Genomic DNA, 27,280 nt, shown 5'->3' on the forward strand with positions numbered 1-27,280 from the left:
CAGTTGGTTACTTTAGGAGCTACTGCATTGCCTGCACAGCAGCACTTCTTCCCTGGTGTGAGCTCAGTACTGGAATATTGGTCTGCACATACTTCCTTCCCAGGAGCCACACATATCACAGTAAATGGATACTTGGCTGGTTAATATAGAATCAAAGTTGGGGATGGGGGGAGATTTAGGGAGGATTTAGAGCCAGGTTTAGAATTAGGTTGAAGTTAGGGTTACACTTAGCATTGACTTTGGAGCTGAATTAAGTTAGGATTTAAAGTATGGCTAAAGTTTGGGTCCAGCTTAATTTTAGGCTTTGGTTTAGGGGTAAATATAAGGGTGGGGATATAGTTAAAAGAAAGTTCAGTGTCCAAAAACACTTCCCAGAACAAGTGACAATTTTGCTGAATCTTGAAGGTTAATCAAGTTATATGAAGATTTGCCTTTGTGTGGAGGCCACTAATTAGAGAAGAAACACACACACACACACACACACACACACACACACACACACACAATTCCAGAGGAGGAAAACAAATTGGTACATTGGAAGAGCCATTCACTCAGTGTAGTCAGCATGAGGCATGCGGGGGCTGTGACAGGCCTGAGAGAAGTGCATTGGCAGGCATGTGAAGATCATTCACTAAATGCTGAGGAATTATTTTTAAATCTTAAACAGGGAAGTGACATCATGAGATTCACATTTTAAACAATTGCTCTAGCAGGTGTGTGGATGATGGATGTGAAGGAAATGAGATTATGAGCACGGAGGCCAGTTAGGAGGTTAAATACTCTCTCCTACTGACCTCACGTCTGACCACATAGCCATACCAGTCCTGCCTTCAGGACAAGTATACACTTGCCTCAGGGCCATTGCACTGTCTTTTCTCTCTGCCTGGAATGTTTTTCCTCCAGAAATCCACTGAGTGCATTCCTTTCATTCTCTCATATCCCTGCTCAAATGCCATCTGATGGGTATCTTCCCTGGCCACCCTAGCTAGATTAGCTACTGCACATACACAAACATACTTCCTTCCCTTCCTACCAATTTTATTTTTTCCCTTATATTTTTCACCATGTATTTAGTCTATTCCTACTAAAATAGAAGCTTTAGGAAGTCAGAAACATGGTCTCCTTCACTGCTATATCTCCTATATCTACAAACGTGCCTGGTATATAATAGATGCTTTAAAAATATTTGTAAAATAAATGAATAGTGAATACTTATTAAGTGAGTATGACAGGCCAAGTACTTTATAGTAAGAGACACGGAAAGGAAAGACATAATTATAGTTCAATGTAGTAAATAGTATGACAGAGGTTTACGCAGGATGCTAAAAAGATTTACAATGGAATATTATTCAGCCATAAAAAACAATTAAGCCTTGCCATTTGTGACATTGACAGACCTAGGGATATTATGCTAAATGAAATAACTCAGCCAGAGAAAGACAAATACTGTAAGATTTCACTTATCTGTAGAATCTAAAAAACAAAGTAAATGAACAAATAAAACAGAAATAAACTCATAGATACAAAGAACATTTTGATGGTTGCCATATGGGAGGGGGTTTGGCGGATGGGTGGAAAACATGAAAGGGATTAAGAAGTACAAATTGCCAGTTATAGAAACAGTCACTGGAATATGAAGTACAGCATAGGGAATATAGTCAATAATATTGTAATAACTATGTATGGTGCCAGATGGGTACTACACTTATTGGGGTGATTACTTCATAAGTTATATAAATGTCTAATCACTACACTGTACACCTAAAACTAATATAATATTGTATGCAAAAAAAAGAAACTAAAAACCCAGTGTGGGGATTATTATTATTAAGAGAGGGATCTGAGCTGAGTCTTGAAGACAAATAAAAATCCACCAGAAAGAAGTGGAAATATCTCAGAGAAATAAACAGAACCTGTAGAAGCATAAGATGAAAGAGCAGTGGGAAATGGTGCATTTAGTGTGACTCATCCAATGTGATTAGAGCAAGAGCTCAAGAACTTGGCAAGAGATAAGCTGATAGGGTAGGTAGAAGATAGAGAATGTTAAGGAAATGCTCATTTTCAATTGATATTTAATTAGGTGTTTCTTTGTAAGTCTCCATGCTTCATCCACTTGTATTACTCAAAGTCTTTAAACCAACCAGTTGAAGGTCTGGAGAGGGGAAGAAAACAGGATGAAGAGGGGGAATAGGGGGGAAAGGGGGACATCTGTAATACTTTCAACAATAAAAATAAATTTAGAAAAGAAACAACCAGTCAATTGTAAAGTCTGAGGTGTGTGAGGGAAAAAAAAAAAGATTGAATTTTTTTTAAGTGGACATCCTTTCCTACCCACCCTCCCCATCCAGAAATGTATTTACTTCGAGTGTTCAACTTAAAATGTTGACTTTTCTAAAAAGAAGAACACACTCTAAGTTGGAAAGGCTTAAGTCTGGAGAAGTTTAAAATTATTTATAAACCTTTTGCCTTTCCTGAGCCAAATTGTTCCCTTTGGTTGATCCTCTGGGCACTTATCAATATCTACAAAAATATATCAATTAATCAGTATTTTGGGAGAAGAACTGGTCTACTTGGTTTTAATTTCTAGTTAGCTGAGAGTTAACCCAAAGACCCTCTTGGTTTCTACTCTGGAGCCTAAGATTTCTTGTAAAATATAGTAGCATACTTTCTGCCCCAACAGGGCATTAGGATGAATTTTTATTTAATGCCTGAGGATTTTCAGAGTTCACATTGTTCTGAGCATAAGTTTATGACTTTAAATTTAGAAACAAGAGGAATTTTATTTACTATGTTCCAGGCACTGACCTGATGTTGTTAAACATTGATCTACACTCTTTCAAATATAGGTATTGTTATCCCCATTTTCCAGATTAAAGAACTGAGGCTTCAAAGGGTTAATGAATTGCCCCATGTCTTAAAACTACCCTAAAGTGGTCTCAAATCCCATGGTCTTTCCTTTGGACCTAAGCTTCAACCTATGAATCAGGAGGTCACAGTTCAATTCCCAAATTGGGGCACATGCCTGGGGTTGGGGGGCTCAATCCCCAGTGGGAGGCATACAGAAGGCAGATGATCAATGATTCTTTCTCTCTCTCTCTCTCTCTCTCTCTCTATATATATATATATATATATACACACACACACACACACATATATATATATATATCCCTTCCTCTCTGAAATCAATTTTAAAAATACATTTTTTAAAAAACAGTGGCTCTAACACCAGGCATTATCAACACACCTGAGAGTTGGGGATCTCCCTCAACACATGCCCCAGGCTCAGGATCTGGATGGGGTTGGGAGCAAGCAGATATGCTTTCAAATGTCTTCTCAGTTAATTTTAATGTACCAAGTAACATTTTTGAGAAAATCTCTGATTTCAATTTCTGTCTTTATGGTTGCCTATTATCCTATTATAATAATTAGAAAGCAAGAGAAAAATGCACATTTCCACTTAATTTAGTTTAGAATAATCAGGTGTTTTGTTTATTTTGTTTTTGAATGAATTCTCTAGTTACAACAGGTCCTGTGGAGTCTGCAATGAGCTCACTTGAAATAAGATTCCAAAATATAAATTTAAGCTTACAACAATCTTTATACAAACTTATTACAAGTTGTGTAATTATAAAATCTTTCCTCTGCTCAGACTGTTGGGCAAAATCTTCTGTACCCCCACTATATTATACTTTATGCGCTGTGACACAGTGGTGGACCAAGTGATCCTTCATTTATTCCTTCTTTTATTCACTGGTATATTGAGTGCCTGTGATGAGCTTTGGCATTAGTGAGGACTAGAATCTCTTTACCACCACCATCATTCTCCTTTCTGAATGCTTTTACGTCCTTCCCTTTACCATTGTACACGGGGTCTTGAGAGCTGTGCCATATTTCTCCTATGAAGCAGAATTTTGAGAAGTTGAAAGTGCCCAAAACTTCTCCTCCTGTAAATGGTGGCGATTACTCTCTTTGGCCTACTTGCCTACTAGCTCTTTCCCTTTGGATCCCTGGCAATGAAAACTAAGGAATCCACCATTTGCCTTGTTCACATTATTTTCTCAATCATCACACAAAGGCAAAGTAGGCAGTCACCTACACACCATACTTTGAGGTGCAGACTCTAAATACTTTCTGGAAGAAGCTATTACATGGCTGAAATGCCACCTGTGGGCACAGCATTTCCCTCACCTGAGGAATGTATTAGTTTATCAGATCATCAGCCTTCTTTCTAGGGTCCCAGTGAAAGCACAAGGTTGACTGAGCAAACATGAGTGTTTGGGTTGGTACACTCAACCCCACCCACCCACCAGGGAAGAAGAGAGAAAACTAAAAGAAAATGGAAGAAGCAATTGGAAAACAGGCATAAGGTTCCAAAGACAAATATCACTCACATCACTTTTCAAAGAGCCACCCACCTACTGATGCTATTACCTTTCCTCTAAAGCACGTTAAATATGACAGAATATTGGTTCTTTTCTTTCAGTCCTTGGTACCTGTGCATAGGTAACCAGCCAGCATCTTTCAAACCTGGTTCATGCTAATTCTGGTCATTTTTATTTCATCTAACCTGCAGTTGAAATGTTTTCTTCCCATGGCTTTCCCTCTAACTTTGGAAGGCAGCCTCCATTGGATGTGCTATAATAAACTTTGCTTTGGCCTTTTGTAGATTAAATCAACACTCAGGTGAGTGTTGTGTGTGTCCAGCAACCACATTCAAAGAGCATGGAGATATGGCACGGTCATACTCTACAAGCCCCCTGAAATCATTTCAATAATAATCCCAGCTATTTCAGAAACATCATTGTTTAGGTGCAAATACACCATGTAAGACCTCTAAATGTCTAGAAATAGTGCTGGTCTTTGTTATAGTAGGCCAGAGTTTGTACAAGTATATTTTGTACAGCACTAATTCCTAATTACCTCGGGGGGTGGGGGGAATCTGTGGCTCAAAGGTTACGAGTATGCTTGACCAGCCAGAGTTGAACTTCTTTATTTACTCCTGAATTCTATAGTGCCTTTAATAGGCTAGTGTGCTTTGTGCCTCTCCAAGAACAATCTACATATATAAAAGCCTATGTGACCATTCAACCATTCGACCGTTTGACCGTTTGACCATTCAACTAGTGGCTATGATGCGCACTGACCACCATGGGGTAGATGCTCAATGCACAGGCATGGAAACATGGAACAGACTGATGAATCTCAGAGGGAAGCGGGGAGGGAGAATGGTGGGAAGAGATTAACCAAAGATCTTATATACCTAGTAGAGGCTCAGTGCATGGATTAGTGCACTGATGGGGTCCCTCAGCCTGGCCTGCGGGGATCAGGCCAAAATCAGCAGTCTGACATTCCCCAAGGGGTCCCGGATTGCGAGAGGGCACAGGCCAGGCAAGGGACCCCACCAGTGCACGAATCCATGCACCAGGCCTCTAATTTATAACAAGCAACATTTCTCAATTTGTTGTGTGAGTTTGGCAAGTTGTATTTTATGTGCCTCTAAAATTAGGAGGTTAAACTAGACCACTTCAGTGGGACCTCCCATTTTTCACCCCTTAGAGGCTGTGACACCTTTTCATTGAAACAAAGATTTCTCCTGGAACTATTACCTATTACTTGTCACCAATATCTAATAAAAATCCCTTTGCAGTTGCCCCTGCATTACTGTGATTCATCAGGACCTTGTGGAGGGTGATTACTGGGGAAGCTTCAGAGAGAAACTTTATGATCACTTCCAATCAGATCAGATGAGAGAGAGACTGCCTGGGACTATTATTAATTGTGATCACAATAATAACTGTATCTTTTTTTGTTCCTTTCCACCCTTACCACTTTGGCATTGATCTTCACCTGAAGTTACAAACATTTTCTATGACAATTTGCTTCCCCTCGGCACATCTGGTATCTGGCCAGAAACTGTAAACTGATGCTCCCACTCTAGTGTCTGACTTGGGAAAGAAGGTGGGGGGATGGGGAGCAGAGGAACCGTGGCTACAGAGACAGACGCTGCTGAGACATTTAAAATGCATGCTCCCCTAATAGGAAACAGAGCAGACTGTGTCAGAGAGAAGGGGAATGAGAGAAGCAGCTCTCTGTGCCTGTGGGGGATGGAGTGTCCAGCTACCAAAGGCTCAGGACCCAGCAGGGAGGCCTGGGAGGATGGAACAGGAGTGGGGTTGCCTGATAAGATAGCGATAGAAAAGCACACGATAAAGGAAGTCTGGCCCACAGCAGCTAATCGAGGAGGCAGACAAAAATCACCTGACACGACAGCAAAGGGTGACAGAAGCCAGGCAACCAGAGAGCTCAGTGTGGGAGGAGGGACTGTGAGGTGCAGGGTGGCATGGAGGAGTCAGATAGGAGCACCATTACCATGCCAACGTCCAATCAACATGTACATCTTTTACTTAAGGGGAAACCATTGAGGCATTCAGCCCACCAAGCTAGTGGCTGGTCGGCTAAGATGTATTTAACCTTACAGTTGGATAAATTCTCCAGAAGGAATTTGGCACAGGAAAAACTGCTGTTTATATCAAGGTGTTGTTATAGAAAAAGAAATAGAAGACATTCCAATCTTATTACTATAGAACCTTAAGCACCTAACTGGGACTTTTCCACAAATCCAATGAGTCTTTGAACAAGAATTTATGGAAAACCTACTGTGCTCCAAGTTCAGGTGGAAGGTCACCTACTATGGATACAATGGGAAACAAGTCACAGGCTGTGGTCTTAAGAAACTTTTAGAAATGTCCACATATGTAGACTGAACAAAATTTCTGCCTTGCCTCCTTCATGGGTTTATCTTAAGGGTCTTGATGGCAACAGTGAATCTGAAAGCAATGCTGTGAAATACTTAAAACAATATACAAAGGAAGGGATTAATATCATCATGTAATTTTTTATTTATTGAAATATAATTGGCATATAACATCGTATGAGTTTTAGATATACAACATAATGATTTGATATGTGTATTTATTGCAAAATGATCATCACAGATAGTTGACACTTATTACCACACATAGTTACAAAAATTTTTGGTAATCCATGTAATTTACAGTTTTAATACTTTAGGTCTGAAGTACCCAAAATTCAGTTCTGCACCTTTGCTCAATTCCTAAACAGTCCTATCAAACACTGCTTACCTTGAAAGGAGCTAGTCTAATCTTCAACAAACCCATTAGGCATCTGATTCTGATGTCCTGTGGTAATGCCCTCATTGTAACTAGGGAGGCACTAGCCTAAGGGCCGTGTCCTTGAAGTCCACCTGGGACAAAAGGGATTGCTCTTTCTGGCATGGAAAGCATATGAAAAGCCACAGGCAATAGTGAAAAGCAACCAGCTCTCTAAACCCAGCGATTTTATACCCAACCTCCCCAGACCCACTCAAGTTGAAAAGGTATTCAAAACTGAGATTGGGAACTCTCGGCCCTGGGTGCCAGATGGTGGGACCTACCAACAGGCTCAGGAAACACCACACCCGGGGAGCCACGCACCTGCCATGCACTTCCCCAGCCCTGGGAGTTTGCCAAGAGGCCATCAGCACCCTCGCCAAGCACACTTTTCCTATGATGGTGAGTACCGGGAATGTGTTAAAGCAGCATAAAGATTAGGCCTGTCCCACGCTTACAATCATGTACACACTTCCAGCCACTACCCGCTGACCTTGATGATAGGTGTTTTTAATTGTGGTAAAGTATACATAACAAAATTTGCCACCTTAACCTTTTTTGAGAGTATAATTCAGTGACGTTAAGAACATTCACACTGCTGTGCAACCATCACCACCATCCTTGTCCAAAACTTTTTTCATCTGAAATTCTGTACCCTAATAACTTACCATTCCTTCCTCCCTCAGCCCCTGGTAACTGCCATTCTACTTTCTGTCTTTATGAATTTGACTATTCTAGGCACCTCATGTAAGTGGAACCATACAATAGTTTTCCTTTTGCTTCTTGCTTGCTTATCACTTGGCATAATATTGTCAAGGTTCATCCATGTTACAGTCTATGTCAGAATTTCTTTTCTTTTTGAGGCTAAATCATATTCCAGTGTATGTGTAGACTATACCTGTTATCTGGTTATCCTTTTGCTCATCACTGGACATTGGGTTTGCTTTCCCTGTATTGGTCATTGTGAATGTGCAGTTTATAAACACAGGTGTACAAGTATCTGTTCGATCCCCTGCTTTTTTTTTATGAATGTGATATTGGCAAAATAAGCATTTGCTCCTTAGATACATGGACCTGAAAAGCAACGTGATTTGTATAATTTCTAAAAACTTTTTCTGCAAGAATCCTCTGTGTCAAATTCAGAAAGGATGTCACTTACACAAGACCGTTCAGGGGACATGAACTTGGCAGGGTGTTAAGGATCCTTAAGGAAACCTGCAGCTGGGACAAGCTTGCTGACTCTTGAGGTCTGTTTTCACTGGGAAGCCTATTCTCCGTACCCCTCTGTGTGTGTGCCGGCTTGGACCTCGGGTTCCTAAGCAATTGTACTTGGATTAAAAATTCAGCAGCCAAGAACTTAAACAGAAACTTTGTCCTGGGTAACATGCTGTGACACCGCCTCTGTGTTGGATTTAGAGCTTGGACTGCTTTGGAAAGCTATGCAAGTCGATGTCTCCAGCCACAGCCCAGGAGTTCAGATCATGGTGGGAGCTGCTTGTCAGTTTCAACGCTAAGCTCCCCAAGTTTTACTCTTGGTAATAAAACCGTCCAGTTCAGAAACATCTTTCCCTGGGTTGTGACTTTCATTTGTGAGTGTTCCAAACCCTATCCAAAAGAGATATATAGAAAAAAATTTGGGATCGTTATTTTTAGTGTCAACCGTTATATATGCCAGTTTCAGGAAGGAAGAAAAGTCAATGAAAGGAAAGCAAATCCTTTTACAATGCCATCATTCCATCATTGAACCTTTAGCATGTGTAAGCGCTACAATTCACTTGTATTGTCACTTAATTTTGTTTTGAGAGAGAGTGAGAGAGAGAGAGAGAGAGAGCGCGCCTTGAATTCAATCAACTAGAATTCGGGAACACCAAGTGTCTCCATTTGTGAAATGGTAATAATAATCCCCACCACCTGCTTCCCGGGACTGGTGTGCGGGTTTGTGTTCATTTCTGAAAGGGGCTTGAGATCCTTGAGTGAAAGGTGTGATGCACAGTATTATAATTCCCACCACAGGGGAACATATGGAGAGGGAAAGAAAGTGTATAGATACGTATGTTTCTGTTTAAACTCTGTGTGCAATTCTGACTTTTATCTTATTTTGCCTTTAAGCTAAACTGCATGGGTCACATTTAGAGCATATGTTGTTATCATTCGCCTCTTTTTGCTGGAGAAAATTGGGTGAATAGCGGGCATTGTTTCCCTCCTTGCCGTGGTTGGAGCGGTTGCGCGCTTAGAAATCTCTGACTCCACACACAAAATAGCAGATCCTCTTATTCCTATGCCGAGGGTGAGGGGCTTCAGTTTGTGCTTCCTCCGGTCCTGTCCTCCACAGATATTATAGATACAATTTTGAATATTTTTAAATTGGCAAAGTATTCCTTTGGAAGAGATAAAGTCCTTTTCCCCTGCTTGACAAAAAGAGCGAACAATGAAACCATCGCACTCTTGGGGACCCATATGCCTCTCACTCACAGCCTCTTAATTGGTCTAATGTGCTTTTCACTTTTTGTTTTTCCCTACAATGAGCTCTCACGTTTGTGACCTTCTATTTTAAAGCCTTGCTGAGGACCCATAACTGTGCTTCGGGAAGAGCCTACCCCTCCGCACAAGGCCTCTTTCTCCATTTGACTTTACTTAAAAACCAGGTGCTACAAATCCAAACACCTTGGATGTAAGATGTGAAATGGGTCTAAGTCACACTGTATTAGTCATGAGGCAGAAATGGAGGGATGTTGACATGACTTGAAAGTAGCATTGTTGAGTAAATGAATATGTGAGAAGCACTTGCTAAACTAAATGAGTTTTGCAGTTGTATGCACATTTGTGTAATCCTGTTTATTGATGCCTGAAACAATTTGCAAAATAGAAACAAATCCATGAAGAAGAAATATGTTTGGAATTATTTGTTTATATGACAATTTTAAAAAAACACACAGGAATCCAACTGCTACATTTCATGCACTAAATATACCATATGTGGCAGCTTCCCCTCAGAAAATTCAACAGCAACCTTTACTGTCTGAGGCAGAACAATAAGCGACAACCCTATGTCTTTTACTTGCTCTCAGCCATTTTTAACAGGAGAGTTAGTTTTGTAAAAAAAAAAAAAATTAATCAAACAGAATATCAGAATACCTATACTATTGTCTTTACAGGCTGATGAAGAAATACCTGATTTTTCTTAATGCAATATAAGAGTAATGTCCCTGACAGAAAAATATATATTTGCACATTTTTGGGGGGCGGGGGGAAGGTGGGGAGGATATCTAGGTATCTTTAAAGAAATACATATAAACTTACAATGGACCAGGCACTATTCTTAGGTACTTGGCAAATGTTAATTCATTTAATGTTCATTATAATTCCTTGATTACTATGATTATTCCCAGATGACAGATGAGGAGATTGAGGCACAGAGAAGTTCAGAAACTTGTTCAAAGTCACACAGCCAGTAAGTAAGGAGCCAGGGTTCAAAGGCAAGCCACCTAACTCCAGGTGTCCATGCTTTTACTCCCACGCCGCTGCCTCGCCACAGATTTAAAAGCCTCCGTGTGTTAAGAATTTTTTTTTTTTTGACAATTCAGGTTCTGGGTTGAATGTGTCCTCTAGACACCAGCATTTTACTTTAGGAGCTCAAATGCTAGCCGCAGTCTGCCTCTGTGCCTGCTGGCTGTCCCTAGACCCCAGACTCTCCCTCTCATACCCACTTCTCCGGGCCCTGCTTTTGTGGGTGAACACTTGTTGCTGTCTGACTCACTTAAGAACTACAAGTAGCCTTAGCCTGGCCAGCTGCAATCCCAGACTGGATCACTTCTCCAGATTTGAGGTTAATCAACTGCAAATTCCATTAGCTTCATACAGAGTGAAAATAAAGAACAGACGGCTTCACATGGGAGCCGAAGTCAGGTGCGGCTCCTCCAGGCTGGCCTGCAGGTATCAGCTTTTCCCCCTGCCTCAAAGGAGCAGCGCCTTCAATACGGAGGCAGATCAAAGAAGGGCTGTTCCAGAACCCCTCTGCCGCTGGCGTGTCCCCCACGCACACCCACAGACTTGTGCTTCTCTTTCCCCCAGGAAAGATGTAGAGTTGGAAACTCCGGTTCATTGTACTCGGGCGGCTGTGAGAACGTTTCCTAGGTGCTGTTCGGTATGCTGCTGTGGTGGGGAGGCAACGCTGACAACTGATTTCTCTGCCCACTAGACAAGATGGCCAAAAGTGGGGTTCAAAAGGCGGCCGGGACTTTGGGGTGGTCCTTCCTTGAGGCTGTGGGCTTCTTTTCATCCATCCTGATGTCGAATGGCTTTAAGACACAAAATAAAAGCCATGTTCCAAAGATCGCTGATGTTTTTCAAAGCGGGACAAAAGTGAACTTGCTAGGACATATTCAAATACAAGCTGTTAGTTTCTCATTAATCTAAGTTGCCCGAACAAAAGCTCTGCTGGTGCAATGAAAGAAGTATTATATAGCAGTGCGGAGTAAGTTAGCAATTTCCTTTAAAATGCACAGTTCCGTTGGTCTCCTTGTGGGAAGCGTCCCCGTGATCAGGTGAGAGGACACTTTCTGCTTGACTTTTTAAAATGCCATATGGTCACTGTCTACACGCTTTTCACTGTCCCTGAAGCCCTGCCCCACGCCATTGGCTGGGTTACTGTTTTGCTTCTAGAGTTTCCCTGGTTTGACTGCTTATTTCTTTCCACCCCCAGATTAAGGAGAATATTCACCATGAAACAGAGGAAAAACGCAATAACCCCATTGCTGGGAACTTATAAGCTAACCAATCCCCCCTCCCTCCCATCACAAGTGGCCCCTTTCTAATCATAGTTTGTGGTGGAATGAAAGATGCAATTGTCTGGAAGGGATGAATATGGGATCCATGCTGGCTTGGGGGTCAAAGGTCATCACATGCAAAGGTCCCTTTCTCTCTGGCACGGCTCCCTTTGTATAGCATAGTTTGGCAGCTATCTTCTTGCACTTCGGCTACCTGCCAGTGCAGCTGGTACTGTGTCTGGTGCAGACAACAAAGCGTCACTCAGCAACCAGCAGCTCTGCATGGGGCCGCTTTTCTCAGATGACAAAGAAAGATGGGCTATACATTCTACCATCGCTGCCCATTAAAAGGACTCTTAAATTGCATTACTACAAGTTATTGTTAATTATGTAGTAGTCACTGGAGCTGGAGGAGCTTTCCGGGGATGATGGCTGGGCTATATGCTGGGGGAAGAGGAAGCGGGGGAGGGGTGGCTGGGAGAGGAGAAGCTGGGACCAGGACTGGAGGTAGGGGGAAAAAAACGACTCATACGCTGCAAAAAACAGAGTGACATGAATAGGGCCGGTCCTTGGTTCTGATGAGCATCTCTGGAGGTTCGTAATGGAGCTGATGAAGAAGGAATCAATCAGCTGGGAAAAAAAACACCTCTGATACGGGCAGTTTGGAAATTGTCCTGCCCCCCACTCCATTCAAAAGGCTGCATCGGAGGTTTCCAGCATTTTCATTTAAGAATAATTTTGAGCAATTTATCACTTGGCTGTAATGCATTCGCTCTGGGCTGAAATCAATAAGTCCTGCAATGCGGAGATAAGGCCTGTGTGAAGGTTGGGGAAAGAGGACCAGAGGTTGCCTATTGTCAAATAGCCAGAAAATGAAAATTAAAGTGATATGTTTACCCCATTCGGCCATCTGGGGTAGAATGTGGCTCTGCTGGTGTTACCCACATTTTTTCAAGGGTGGATGGTTTGAGAGATGTTTATAGCAAGGGTCCAGCTCCACCCGCTGTTTTAGAAATCAAGTGAATCTGTCCATGTGCCCCAAACGAGGCAAAGCCTCGGAACTGCTGCTGTGGAATTCCTTGGTACTATTTTGAGGCTGCATTTGTTTTCTCTTGCTGTCCTTCTAAAGATTCCTGAGGCAAGGACTGGGGTTTTGAAATCTGGTCATTCATTTGCTTGTCCCTCCCCCAAAAATAAAAACAGGCACAGTTTCCAAAGGGGTTCAGCGAGGGGCTTTATCAGCCTTCTCTGGCTTATTTTGAGGGTTTGGGCCATTAAAATGAGATGACGCTGCTCTAGAAATGTCTGGCAAGTTTTTCGTGATGTGTACCAAACTCTAGCGGGGAGAGGATCCCAATTTGATGTAATTTCATTGCAGCAACAACAGCGGCACAGCTTCCCGCTCCTCCCCACCCCCCTTGCTTCTCCACTCCCTCCCCGAACCCCCACTCCAGCCCCCTCCTGCCAATCCTCTCCAGATTAAAAGGAAATCCAAGGGAAACGGGACACAATGGGGGCAGATGAAAATCCACAGTCTTTAGTTTCTATCTTTCCTGCTTGTGTCTAATTTTCCGCTTCTTGGTTGTTCTGATCTCAGCTATTTGCAATAGTTATATATAATTTAACATTATACAAAAGTATTGTCATATCAAACATAGTGAAATGGATTCCAAAAACACCATCTGGTATTTGGGAATGCACTGTGAGTTGGGAACGTGAGAAGAGATATTCTTTGCCACTTTGCTTGGGACCCAGCCATTAGCAGTGTAATTGCCAAGAAAAGGTGACAGGCTCCAGGCTTAAAACAAGTGGGTTCCTCCCCCCCTCCCCCTCGCCTATTAACTCTTGTGAGTCCTAAACCATATTAAAAAGAACTCTGCGGACAAGAGCAGTTTAAAACAAAACACACACAAAATAAGAAGAAAAAGGACTGAGGAATCTGATTTTTAAAACAGAGAAAAATGCCCACTGTGGTGTTGTTATTAGTGTTTTATGAAGAAGGGAGCATAAGAGGAAACAAAACGAGTCAGAGACAGAAGGGTGGGGATTGGGGATCGAGTTAATTGTGCTTTCAAGTTAGAGGGTTTTTCAGTGGATTTGCATGATGAGTTTTAAGCCAAAGCTTGTTTCAAAATCCTCGTTAGTTTTCTCTAATCCTCCTAAAATTATGAAGACCTAGATTGTGAAGGTCGTCTGTGATGATTCAAACCTACTGAATGTCACAGAGGTTTGTACCCACTTCTCTATAGGAAATAGAATTAATAACTTTGAATTGTCTCCTGTATCTACAGTTTCGGGAACTGCCATAGGAGAGAAAAGGAGAAATGCAGACCATACACTTTTAGAGACCTGGACTTTGTTTAACCAGTTGGAGCTGAGAACAGTTTAAAAAAATAAGTACCTCCTATGTAACAAGCAAAAGGAGTTATCCTACTGGACAGAAATTAAAGAAAGGACTTCTTAGCAGGAGGTAAAAATAAGGAAATAGCAGGAAAAAAAAAACCACTTAAACCTCTCGTAGCTGTGTTCAATCTGGCATTCACAACCTGGGTCTATATCCGTTTCCAACTACAAAAATAGTTTACAAGGGTCACAGTCATTTTTTTCCACACAGTGTGTCAGAAGTTGGGATGTGCAACCCAGAACTGCCATTCCATTACACAGAATAAAATGATATCTGGTGGGCGGATCGAACGCCTGCCAAATAAGACACAGTGAAAGCTAACCCTCTCAGTCTAGCTCCTGTTTTTAAATATTTATATCTCTGGCAGACTTTTTTGGGGTAGAGGAAACTGAAAGCTCTTTTGCTATCTGTCATTTCACCCAGGCAGAGGAGAGAGTCTCGCGACTTGATTTTCCTCGAATTTGGCACCCGGAACAGGCGATGGCATTTCTTCAGGGTGGCGAATTTCTCTTTGTGGAAAAACCGGCCAGGACCAAGGATTTTCACAAGAGCCAACAGCCGCTTTCCATACCCACCTGGGGCAGGGCCAAGTTCCCATTAGCACTGCTGTTACAGCTCCGGCCTGCCTTGCAATGGGCCAATGCTGACTTGGTCAGGGCCTATTAGGAAACCTGCGAGCAAAGCCGGCATGGGTCTGGGGTGGAGCGGGGTGGGGGAGGAGGGGAAGAAAGTGCTAGAAATGGGGCAGTGTGACTTCCTAGCTGGTCTCTGTCATTAATTCTCTTTGTAATCCTCAGTTTTCCTCTTCCCACCCCCACCCCCTGATTTCTCTCTCCAAGAAATCAGTCACCAAAGTCGATTGTCTACTACTTCCTCCTCTGTCTTACCAGCACCTCTGCCAGCTGCTTAGTTCAGGGCTTGCACTGCCCCCTAAGCCTTCTAACATTCTGGGGCAGTCTTGCAGTGTGCATAGCAATGGGTAAGAGAGTGATCTTTAGAATCAGATAGACCTGCCTCTTTTTTAAAAAATATATTTTATTGATTTTTTACAGAGAGGAAGGGAGAGAGATAGAGAGTTAGAAACATCGATGAGAGAGAAACATCAATCAGCTGCCTCCTGCACACCCCTTACTGGGGATGTGCCCACAACCAAGGTGCATGCCCTTGACCGGAATCGAACCTGGGACCCTTCAGTCCACAGGCCAATGCTCTATCCACTGAGCCAAACCGGTCAGGGCTAGACCTGCCTCTTAATCATAGCTCTGTGTATGGAGTACACGAGAGGAAAGGATACAGCCATGGGCAAACTACGGCCCGCGGGCCGGATCCGGCCCGTTTGAAATGAATAAAACTAAAAAAAAAAAAAAAAGACCGTACCCTTTTATGTAATGATGTTTACTTTGAATTTATATTAGTTCACACAAACACTCCATCCATGCTTTTGTTCCAGCCCTCCGGTCCAGTTTAAGAACCCATTGTGGCCCTCGAGTCAAAAAGTTTGCCCACCCCTGATAGGATGCTATCGGTCACCTTGTGAACACTCAGTATACTAACATTATTGTTAATGTAATCAACAAGTGCACATGGTTCCATCAGGAAGGCTTTAATACATCCCTTTTTTGGACAAAAGTATGGTAAGTGCTCGGGCTGCAGAACCTACCCCAGGGAGTTCTCTATAGAATAGACTGGTTCATCGATGACCAAATAGCTTTAACTTCCTTCCTCTGTTCACATACCTCTTAATTTCCAGCTTTACAAGATTTTTCTACAGCATTTTTTGGCAATAACAACCACAATTGTAATAATAACGACCATCTCCTCAAACTTGCCATGTGCCAGGCCCTATAGTAATGCATTTACATATATTACCTCATTTCATTATTTTGGTATATGCTAATAATCTAAAAAAGAGCTGGGGAATTGAAAAAAACCTAAGTAACCTGCATGGGAATATGCAGCTCTTAATATCTACGAACCAATGAAAAGCAGGAATAATTTCCTTTTGTTTTCTTGGTGAGAAGGATGAACTTGATTCAAGATTCTAGGAATCTATTCCAATTCTGACAGTAACTAGCTTATAAGTTGTTTCAGACAGAGGCAAAATGAGCCATAAGATAACATTATTCTTTTACCAAATATTTTTCAGCATCTACTATATGCTTTGGGTATTCTGATAGACACACAAATGGTTTCATATAAATTCTTCCCTCAAGGGAAACAAAATCCAGAAGGGTGAAGAAGGTCTGTTTCTAAGTCACTATGATATGCGGGAGAAGAGTGATAGGTTCCATTAGAGCAGCGGTTCTCAACCTGTGGGTTGCGACCCCTTTGGGGGTCGAATGACCCTTTCACAGGCGTCGCCTAAGACCATCAGAAAACACATATATAATTACATACTGTTTTTGTGATTAATCATTATGCTTTAATTATGTTTAATTTGTAACAATGAAATTGGGGGTCACCACAACATGAGGAACTGTATTAAAGGGTCGCGGTATTAGGAAGGTTGAGAACCACTGCATTAGAGAGTTTCAGTAGATGCATATCTGAACTTCATTGCCTCCAGCGAGGACTAGGCCATAAGACAACAAGAAGGATTTTAGCACAGGTGATAACATTTGCATGCAGAAATGATGAGAAAAGGTATTCCAGGTGGAGAGAAACATATGAGCAGAAGCCCAGAGGTAGGAATGGGTCAGATGTGCACTAAGAGTTCAAGGAAACAGACCCAGGAAAAGCTTTTGAGGACATAAACTTGGATAGTCAGTTAGGACTGAGAGAAGATGGATGTCAGAAAAAGTGGTACCTTGCCAAATGTTATGTGCAAATTTGTTGCTTAATAAATATTCCTTGATGAGGACAACATATGCTGTTACTTAATAAATATTCCTGATGAGAAAGACATGTGCTGAGCTGATGGGGAGGGGAAAAAATAACTTAATCACCCAGGGCTCAGTTTTTCTATTGGCTCCCAAAAATCCATTCATTCATTTAAGGATCCAAACATTTATTAAGCTGACACTCTGCACTGGCCTAGGCACTGAAAATACAGAGATAAGTAAGATATGGTCTGTGACTTTGAGGCATTCATAATTCAGGGTCAGAGACAAGCATGTAAAGTCGCAATTCTAAATGGAGTCATGGGTACCATATTATGAAGCAATAGCCCTGGGGGCCTAGAGCAGTGGTTCTCAACCTTGGCTGCACATTAGAATCACCTGGGAATCTTTTTAAAATCCTGATTTCTGGGCCTCATCCTCCAGAAATTCTGTTTCTTTGTTATGGAGTGGGGCACAACATTAGTAACAAAGAAGCAGAATTTCCGGAGTATGGAGGCCCAGAAATCAGGATTTTAAAAAGATTCCCAGGTGATTCTAATGTGCAGCCAAGGTTGAGAACCACTGGCCTAGAGGGTGAAGTACTTAATGTTGCCTGAAGCGGTGAGAGAAAGCTTCCCAGCAAAGATAAGGTTAGGGTTCAGTGCTGAAATTCATACTCTTCCTTCAGGTGAAAGGGCTCTGTGAGTCTGAAAAGCACTGTGCAAATGTTACCTGTCATTTTCTTAATTCTTTTTCACAACCACAACTTTGAGGTTAAGTCAGCCCAAGAGGAAACTAGGACTTTATTTTTAGAGTTGAAGGAACATCTTAAAGATCATATGGTCCACTGGCTTTCAGAATGAATGAATGGATACATAGGTGTACATGTATGTGTTTATGTCCATTTAAAATATATATTACTATTATATGGACATAATATTATTTTATCATTTCAAATTGATAATGTTTACCTCTTCAAGTTCCACCATAAAGAAGCAATGAGTTCATTCAGATTAACCCCAACATTTGATATTGGTGTGATGGATGATATTTGCAATGATATCAGCCTCAGTATTGTGTTTATTTTGATATTTTGTTTTGAATACATGGTCTCATGGAAATTCTGAGTGTACTGATAAGCAGTGAAAGTGGTAACATCTGTGGGCTTTTGGGTTTTTTTTTTATTAACAGCTCGACTTAAAAATCTCAAGATACTCTTCATTTAATTTAGGCCAGTATAGCAAGACATTTCTGTTACAAAGTTGAATCAGTAACCCTTCTGATGGCTCTCTATATTCTTTGACATGAATATGAAAATCAGACATGAGGAGCCCCAAAAAACTTATACAGCTACAGTTGTCTATGGTATGATTTACGGAGATCAGCATGTCTTGAGTACCCAAGTTGCTGAGTTAGAATGATACAGCTTGATAAAACGACTGGTCAAAGCAACTGAGTGGATACTTACCTGGAATTTATTTGGGGTACTGGTGACTCACTTATCAAAGTTTAGGTTAAAAGTCTGAATTTCAGAAAGACCACTGCAAACATGACTCAAACGGGCTTAAAATATGAATATAACATGGATAGTATATACGTAATAAATATAAGTAAAATATAAAATAGGAAAGGCTCTCACCATTGAAAAATCCAAAGATAGCACTGTCTTCATTCATGGCCTGATCCAGCAACTCCCAGTCACACAGTTTCCCCATTCTGCCTTCCTTGGAATCTTTCAAGGTTACTTCCCCACTCATGTTTTTTAAAGAGTCACAGCATTCCCAAGAAAAAAAACATCCAAAAGTAAGCCCTAAGGCCTGTCCTTAAACCACAACTGTGGTCAGGGGATGGAAGACGTGCTTGAATTAACCCAATCACGTGTTCTACATTTAGAGCAAAACCTGGAGCCACTGGGATCTCTATGGGAATTAACAGCTGTTGGGATTGAAGACAGGTGAGAATAAAGGCTGAGGCAGCCACAAATATCCATTGTAGTGAAGGAGGCATAACAACATTACTGCAGTGGAAAGTCTTTAAATTTGAACTGGGTAAAATTCTGGATGCTTCCAAAGAATGGGCTCTGTTTTTCGGAGGTATTTATGAAGTGTCTATATGCAAAGAGGGAAAAGCGATGTCCCTCCATTCACCCCAGGAATGCATGCATGGCCAGTGTCCACAAGGATGTCTGTGTGGATCTCTCCTTGTTTAATACCACTTTGGGAGTATATTACCCCACTACATTCAAGGCTGGGCTGTGGCCCTACTTAAGAATTGACTAACTAGTGGCTTTTTTTAATGAGAGGGTAGCGGTACAAGAAAAATCCAGCAGTGTTGTCTGGAAGCCAAAAAGAAATATACATACAGTTTTGACATTTGAAGTTGAGGTTTGAGGTCGAGGGAAGTTAAATGGCTCTGAGAGGCAAAGAGCTGCTCTCCAAGGAAGATGCTGGCCACATAGCAGTCAGAGGATGTAGTTCCCATGTAGTGAATTTCATTCAGCTCTAGGCAGAGGGAGAGAGATTTGGGAAAGTGTTGGATCTTCTCCAAAGCCTCTTGAAAATGTAACCTGTCCCAAGGCTGCTTTTGACCATTTTAACTGAAAGGTTGAGAATCCTATCCAACTGAAATGCTTGGAGCAGGGGCCATTCACTTAAATGATTTCACCTAGCCCTCGCATTAAGCCTGTAAGGCGTAGGTTTATCCCATTTCGCAGATAAATACACAGAGGCTCAGAGAAACTAAATGAACTGTCCCCCTGTCATTCTGACAGTAGGCTCTCGCATGACCTTGAGCCAGTCCCTCCTTCTCAGTCCTAGCAATGCCTTCCCAGCTGCCTCCTGCCTCTCGGGCCTCAGACTGTCTGTGTCGAGGTCTCCTCTTCCAGTCTGGGAGGTCCAAATCCTGGGCAGATGTCTCTCACCATATGCTGGGGGTGATTTAACAAGGCCAAATGGGCAGCCCCGTGGTTGGAGGCGCTCTCCATTACATGCAGGCCGGTTGCTGCCGCCCGCCCGCCCGCCCCACTTGTCCCAGCCCTCGCCTGCTCCTTCTCTGAGGCAGCAGCCTGCAACTGCAGATGCCAAGCAGCAGCGGAAGATATTTTTAAAGCTACAGCATCTGGCTCCTTGGCAGCCTCCACCCGCTGGTGGGCCGGGTGTTTTGGAGTTGCCTCTGGGCACTTCACATGGTTTGGCATCCGATCCATTGTCTGGGCTGCCTTTTAGAGCAAAGCTTTTATTGTGCAGCAGCAGTGGGGTTGAGGAAGGGGTGGGCTGGGAGGGGGTTCCCTGAAACCAAAATTTGATTATAACCTAAGTCTCCTTTTTCAGTGATAGCAGTATGTCTCTGGTTTTTTCGTGGTAGGTTCTTTTTTTTTTCTCCTTCTTTAATAAAAAGGAAGTGATGAAAGAATGAAAGCACATTTCCCCTCTGCCAGAGTGGGTTTGAATAGAAAGCTGCTCAGTAGCTGTGCAGCTGCCCAAATCTTGCCCACCGCGTCCGCATTCTGACTGGCTCGGAACACGGCTTTCTTGGCATTCAAACTTCCCTCAGGCTTGACTGTTCCTCAAATGTCTCCCTAGGGAGGTGGAGGGTTTCTTTTTCTTTCTTTTTTTCCTGTTTTTGCAAAAGACTCTGAAGCTTCCTGTCTACTTCCAAATAGCCATTCAAAAAAAGGAGAGGGAGGGGAAAAAAGACACTGACACTTAATTATCCCTGGCAAGCTATATTAAGTTTTCTTAGAAAGGTGCATTTTAGGGAACACCCGCTCCCCAGCCTGGACACTCAGGCCTGGGGACTTGGCCCTGTTTCAGAACACCCGTTTCAAGATGATTTCCAAGTGAGGAGTTCAGGCCTGGTGACAAGAAAATTATCTCAGTTGGGGCAACAGGCTCCTGTGTCACAGGGCTGGGCAAGGCACCAGCCTGCCTCTCACCCATGACTTAGCAACAGGACTAAGTGGTCTTTTCTCCAGCCTGGAGGCCCAGGGAGGCCCAGGCAGTAGCAACCAGTGGGCAGGGATAACCACAAAGGGCCCAGCTGGGTTTGGCCAGAGGCTTATTTTTAAGTAACTGGCATTTATAGGGAGCACTTACTGGGGGCATGGTTGTCTCCTTGCCTCATTGGGCTACAAGACCCGGGAAATCATTACCCACAGTGAGCAGGGGTCTGCAGCTGCCCTGGGAAGTGAGGGGAGGCAGGTGGCAAGAGCTGTACTTCCTCCACTTACGCTCAACAGGAAGGTGGCAGTGTTCTCATCTAATGAATAATAAGGAAAATTGCTAACACCTACTGAATGCTTACTCTATACAGTTCTAAGTGCTTTATACATATCAGCCTGGTTAGTCTCACCACAACCCCATGAAGTAGATATTACCAGCCTCTGTTTACTGATAAGAGAACTGAGCACTGAGAGATCAACTAACTTATCCAAGATCACCCAGCTAATATGGAACAAGGATTTAAACCCAATGCTCTAGCTTTAAAACCCACATTCCTGACCATAAAATAAAGATTTATAAAACATGAAGTTTGACTTAAGTTTTGACTCAACATTGAAGACCAAACTTAACTGTGAGCTGTTGGTTCTTTGGGGTTGACCTTATTTGGAATGAAAGGGATTTATAAAGAGTGTTTAAAGTAGGAAAGTATTGATTGTGAATATATAGTCATTCCTCACATTTTTACTGTGCTTGATGAAGTCTGTCTTCTTTCTTACTCATGTTGGCCAGAGGGTTTGACAAAACTGGCCAGCAAGAAGGAACTTTATAGCCTTAGATCAGTGGTTCTCAACCTTGGCTGCACATTAGAATCACCTGGGAATCTTTTTAAAATCCTGATTTCTGGGCCTCATCCTCCGGAAATTGTTTCTTTGTTACTAATGTGAGGCCACACATTAGTAACAAAGAAACAATTTCCGGAGGATGAGGCCCAGAAATCAGGATTTTAAAAAGATTCCCAGGTGATTCTAATGTGCAGCCAAGGTTGAGAACCACTGCCCTAGATGGTTTGGCTCAGTGGATAGAGTATCAGCCTGCGATTGAAGGGTCCCAGGTTTGATTCCAGTCAAGGGCACAAACCTTGATTGCGGGTTCCTCTGCCCTGGTCGGATTCATGCAGGAGGCAACCCATCTATGTGTCTCTCTCACACCGATGTTTCTCTCTGTCTCTCTCTCTCCCTTCCACTCTCTCTAAAAATCAATGGAAAAATATCCTCAGGTGAGGATTTTAAAAAACAAAAAGAGCTTTATAAAAACAGGAGGCTTTGAACAGAAAGAACAGCCCCACCCAGGCTCAGGCATTTTAGAATTTTGAGTGGCTACAGAAAATCCAATAAAATCAGAGGCTGCTTGAATTCATTCATTCAAAATCTTGATTGAGTACCTTCTCTGTATCAGGCATTGTTCTCGGTAAGGAATATACAGGAAGGTAGGGAGCAGGGATAAGGCAGTACCATGTGAGAGAAGTTTTTCTGTTTTAAATGGGGTAGCCAGAAAAGTTGAGTCTGAACAGTTGATCTTTGAGAGTGAGATGCTGAGGGAGGTGATAAGCCATGTGGGTGTCCATGGGAAGAGAGGGAACAACCAGAACAAAGGTCAAGGTGAAGCATGCCTAGCACACCCAAGGCACATCTGGGAGGCCCATTTGGCTCTAAAAAAGTGAGTAGGGGAAGAAGAGTAAGAGATGAGGTCAGGATGGTAATGGCCCTGGGGGAGATTATAAACGTGATCTGTTTAGACAAACTTTGTTTAAGGAGACCTTCCCAGTGTACCCGGTCAGGTAAAGGAACAAGATATGAGTGATGGCATTCACCAAGAGTCAAGGAACTGACAAACCTGAAGGACACAGGAGAATGCAGTTGGCCTCTAGCTTGGCTTGACTTGGCTTGGCTCTCCAAGCCTTGGGATGTGTTTTTGTAGAAGAAGACTAGACCATAGGAACTGAGGCTTTTACTAAGTGGGAAGAAGAACTTGACAACGTCACAGGAATGCTACAGGCTATGCTCATAAGAAGAAAGTAGGAGGGTCCTTAATAATTTAACACCCAAAACTAAACCTCCATTGCCCGCTGCAGTGCCTGGAATCCCATCATTAAATGTCCAGCTGTGTGGGTTCTGAAGGCAATAAATGGAGATGAGGGATACCAAAGACAAACCCGGCCTATGTTAAAATACTGTCAAATATTGGGATATGCATCATCTTCCCTTAACTTTATTCTCTCACTTCTAAGTCCTCCTTTCCAGCATCTCACAATCTCACACTCTTGGAAATGCCCATTGAAGTATTACTGTACTTGGTTTCCTAAAGCAGCCAGAGTTAGCAGGCCCCGAACTCTCACATGCAAAGCTTTTCAGGAAGGTACATGTCACTGAGTTTTACTTTACGTTGGGTGATAAGTTCTGCTCTGTCACTAACTAGCTGTGTGACCTCTTTGAGTCTCTGTCTCCTTGTCCATAAAATCTGAACCATATCTCCTGCCTCGCAGAGATTTTGTAGAGTTTAAACTTACAGTTTATTAAGTACCTGGCATAAAGCAAAACAGAGAGAAAGGGAGGAACTAATGAGCTTGTACCTGTGTTCTCATCTGTAAGAGGAAGGGGTTGGTTGAATCTTTCATTTGGCAAATATTTTGTGACCTCCCTCTCTGTGATAGCTGCTATACTAACACCCATAAGCCTTGATATTCGATTCCTTTAAAAAATGTAATGGATGGAAGTCTGAGGGACTCCATAAAGGGTCTAAGAGGGCCCTCTAGGTCAGTCCACCATCACTCAAAGGTGAACTGCAAAGCCTCTCCAGGGCCAGTTTTCACCTGGTGTGTTTTTTCTTTCTGGTTTTCATTTACTTCTTTATTGCTATGACGCTAGCAAGTATTTCAAGTCAGCTATCAAATAAACAAAGAGTCCACAATATTTCATTTTGATGGCTACTATATGACAGACAAACTCACTATTCCATAATTCTCTCTTTAATGCCCAATAGGCCCCTCCCAGGACTCCCCATGAGCCATGGGGTCCCAGAGCTGATTAAAGGAAATAAAGTATCCACATTACTAGTGGGACTTAACCATTTATATAACATTACTAGTGGGACTTAACCATTTATATAACATGTCAGGTATGTAAAGTGTCCATTTTTTATTTACAACTATATTGTTAGGACAAAATTGTGCTTGGGGAGAGACTGTTTCATCATCGCAGCTGTGCTTGGGGAGAGACTGTTTCATCATCGCAGCTGTAACCAGGCATTCTAATGGCCTCATTAGGAGAAAAAATTTATTTTTTAGTTTATGTATTTGGAATCAAAAGCAATATTTTCCAAAATACATTGCAAGGAGCATCAGTTACATAGGAGTTACAAAAAAAAAGAGTTTCATGATCAAACAAGTTCAACAAAGTGAAATAGGTAACTTGTAAAATCACAGTAGAGTTTTAGTTTGCAGCATTTCCTAAAAGTATAAAACAGTAAGTTGAAGAAGCAGGACCTCATGGAGAATAATCCTGAAGCAGTTGTGGATGTTTTATTTCCAATAACCCCTATGAATTTTCTTGGTGAGATTAATAGTCATTCCCTTGCACATAGATGAAAACTCAGGTAATCCCACGACTTTTCTGATGACCCTTAAACAAAGATTCAACTTAGGGATGAGACTATGTCAATCAATACTTCAATCTTCTGGACTGGCTGGCGCCTGTGTGTGGGTGGCATGCCTTCACTCATTCGATGTACCTGCTTCTCTCCCCCTCTCTCTCTTCCTCCCTCCCTCCCTCCTTCCCTTTCCTCCCTCCCTCCATCTCTTTCCTGAGCTTGCTTATTCTGATTTCTGGCTCTTTTGTGTTTGGAGCAAAGAGGTAGAGGGGAGGGGTGGGGAGGGGAGGTAGGGGAGGCAAGCTGGACGAAGCATGTAGGAAAGTTCCTCTGTGATAGATGGCTTTGAGATCTCTGGGCTTGTTATGTGTACTTTCATGAAGCCTCAGAGGGTCCCCTGCTAAGTACCCAGCTGCCTCTCCCTAGAGCTGATCCTCATTAGTTACACCCATGGATGTCCATCACTGATGTCCTCATTTTGAGGGCCTTCTCCATTGCAGGCTGCCCTTTGGAGCTGGAACCTTCCTAAGGGATCCTGAAGGAAATAGATGGAAAACTCAAAAGGAATAGTTGAAGGAAGTTTAATGAAGGGACTGTTTACAATGAAGTGGGCAGGGTAGGGTAAGACCAACAAAGAGATGTGAAATGGCTTAAAACTGGCAAGAGCAGAGAGCTGTTTCCACCCCTAAACCCTTCGGGGACAATAAAGGGAAACCTGCAGGACATGACCATCTAACAAGGAATGGTGGCTTTCCATAACGCAACACCAGTCAACCTGCCGCCCAGCAGAGAGGCATCCCAGGGTATGAACGCCCTGCCATCTCTCCCCACGTTTTCCAATCTTCCCTGGTGCCTCCTCTCGGCCAAACCCAACCGTAAGTCAGAACGCAATGGAGCTCTGCCAAGGTAGCTTATGGAGGCCAACCTCCTAGGGCAGAGCAGAGACAGAAGGAAGGGGAGTTGATTTAGAGGCGCAAACTGAATATCTATTCACAACCTCAAGAAGATGTTCTCAACATGGGTTCCACCACGGCCCTGCTTGACTAACTTCTTTCACTGCATTTTCTTTTTATCTGCCCACTCCAGCTGTCCTGGACACCTCCCCATTGCCCTAACCATAGGCAAGTTCCTCCACTTGGAAGCTCTTTCTCCGCTCTTCACCTAGTGAAATCTTTTCCATTCTTTCTGAGTCACTTTAAGCATCACTGACTCAGGGAATCTTCCATTAAAAAACAAACAAACAAACCTATACTCCTTTTACACATGACTTTGTACTTTGGGGATTTCTTAATTATTTTCAATTACAGCCATTTCTCTCTTTTCTGACACAAGCTCCTTGAGGACAGGGGTTCGATCCAGGGAAAAGGGCTACTTTTTCTTGGCACCTGACACATAGGGGCAGCTCAGGAAGAGTTCACCAAGTGATTGGCTTCCACTGTCTGGGCCTCAGTTTCCTCAGTTAGAAAAAGAAGGACTTGATACAGGCTACGTGAAAGGCCCCTTTGAGCTCTCAAATTCTCCGAAATGTAAATGCTACTCCCACATGTGAGACCCTCTTGACTTCTCTGTCAAGAAACTTCTTCCAAATTTGTACATTAACCAGGGGATACAGTAGGGGGAGAAGGTTAGGAAATCTCAGATTACTTGCAAGAGGAAAAAAAAATAGCATTACAGTGAATGAACACAGTTTCTCAAGGAAATGAGAAATCTCTTCTTTGATGGAATATATGAAAGCTAAACTGGAAGGAATAATTAGATTAAATGGTGATGTAAACTGGAAAGGAGGCATTACTTCCTGCTCTGCACCAAATGTCTTACAGGTGTCGGCAGGCCCCACCAGCTCCGTAATTGGGGCGTTTTAACTGTCTCCACTCAACTACGTGCAAGTGATTGAAAACGGGAGTTTCACTGGGGCCTGGCACCAGGAGAACTTTTTGGTGAAATGAACTCTTAGTTCTCTGTTACTGGAAGTAAAATAAAAAACAGGATTCAATGGAAATGGATGTTGTAATGGCTTTTTTTTTGTACCCCACACAGCCCAGGGCTATTCGTATGTGACCCAGGAGCCTTATAACCCCAAAGAGTGCATACCCAAGGGTGTCCGGAGCTGAAATGTAGAGCTCTGATTTGAGAGTCAGCAAAGATCTGTCAAGACCTGGTTCTTTCACTATGAAGGTATGCAACTCAGGAAAGCCACAACCTGAACTCTCTGAGGCACAAAGGGGACATCGTGCCATTTCGGATACAGAGAAGGTTTCTGACGTACAGTGGAGGCATCATAAAATCATGAAAATACAGGGTGTCCCCAGAAAATGGGGAATGAACATTTTTCCAATGGGTTAAATCTAAAAAGAAAGAAACATCAATTGAGCTATCATATATACAGTGTGTATACATTTTGGGGGGACACCCTATATTTCAGCTTTGGAGCCAGGCAAACTAGCATTGCAGCCCAACCTCAGCTACTTGCACTGTGTTGACCTCAGGTGGGCACGTGTCCTCTCTGAGTCTCAGTTGCCTGGTATGAAAGCTTGAA

Source organism: Myotis lucifugus, unplaced genomic scaffold (genome assembly GCF_000147115.1).
Source record: "Myotis lucifugus unplaced genomic scaffold, Myoluc2.0 scaffold_63, whole genome shotgun sequence".
Classification (NCBI taxonomy): domain Eukaryota; kingdom Metazoa; phylum Chordata; class Mammalia; order Chiroptera; family Vespertilionidae; genus Myotis; species Myotis lucifugus.